The sequence below is a fragment of the Corylus avellana genome, chromosome ca5, assembly GCF_901000735.1.
Source record: "Corylus avellana chromosome ca5, CavTom2PMs-1.0".
Classification (NCBI taxonomy): Eukaryota; Viridiplantae; Streptophyta; class Magnoliopsida; order Fagales; family Betulaceae; genus Corylus; species Corylus avellana.
Genome location: NC_081545.1, coordinates 27,801,685 through 27,803,151, shown reverse-complemented (window position 1 = coordinate 27,803,151; position 1,467 = coordinate 27,801,685).

The window sequence follows — 1,467 nt, the reverse complement described above, 5'->3', positions numbered from 1 at the left end:
ATATTTTATCTTGTCTTATTATTTTCTTTGATTTTACAACAATGAATTGTTTTTCAGTTTTTAGATATATAGGCATATGATTAATGCTTGCATATAAGTTGATAAAGAAACTTCTAAACTACGTATGAAACGACATCACTTTATAAAATAGACTGTCGTGTCGTCGCACTGCACACACATTTGCAGAGTGCTATCATTTATTTCGTGGAGAGGACGAAGCAAACATCTCTAGCTTCTCAAACCCCCATCTCAGTGAACAATTCGGAAGGCTGTTTCTCGCTCTCTTCTCCTTCTCTTACTTCTTTATATATTGTCCCTTCTCCCTTACTACTCTTTTCTCTTTCTCTTTTTCTTTTTCTTCCTTTTGTAGGAGCTTGGAAGTTAACTCTACCGCCGCTCATTTATCTCTACCATGCACGCGACCCATTCCCTGAACTCTACACCACCTAATCCCCCGTGAGCCTAAGAGGGTGGTCTGGCTACTTGCTTAGGGTGGCCCCTTTAAATGAGGGATAGCTCAACCACTTTCGATAAATTAGGATAATCTCCAATTCAAATAAACTAGAGAATATCAAATTAGTTATAATTGAGGGTTATTTTTGTCCCCTTACACTCGATGTTCTCTCGTTTATTTCAATTGAAGAGGATTCTGTTTCCTTCTTGATGAAATTTTGAGGGTAACTGGAGACACCCTAATTAAGGGTGTGGCCCAACCACTCCCTTAATGAATTAAGGCAGTTGTTAGACCACTAACAGGCTTGGAATCGAATCCTCTCCAGCCCAAATAGATCGGAGAGGATTCGGTTCATGGTCATGATCTCTTTAAAGAGATCCAACGACCACAACAATGCCACGTGTCCCACTAAATATAAAATAATAAAATATTATTTAACGTTTTTTCATTAAAAAAAAAAGAATAATAGAAAAATATAATTAATTATTTTTTTTATTAGGCCCTTAGGGTTGGTCGAACCACTCCAAAAGACCAATGTTTGGCCTGAGGGTGGCTTCGACCACCACCAAGGGCTAGATCAAAAAAAAAAAAAAAAAAAAAAGATTGTGGCCCTTGTCCACCCCCAAATGGCCAAATTATATATATATATATATATATATATATATTATTTTGTTTTTTATTTAAAAAAAAAACATTAATAATATTTTATTATTTTCAATTTAGTGTAACACGTGGTATCGTTGCGGTCATTGGATCTCTTTAAAAAAATTCTGATCATGAACTGGATTCTCTCAGTCCAAAATGGACCGGAGATAATCCAATTTCAATAGGCTAAAGGTGGTTCAATCACCTTTAAAAGTTCTTTTGGGGAGTGGCCAAATCCCTTACCCCTAAATAGAAGGGTGATCTAGTCATTCATAGGTGGTGGAGAGGGGAGGGACACCCACCCAGCCACATTTTGGTTAGATGTCAAGCTTAAGTGACATATTTTTATTTTTACTATTAAGTTAAGA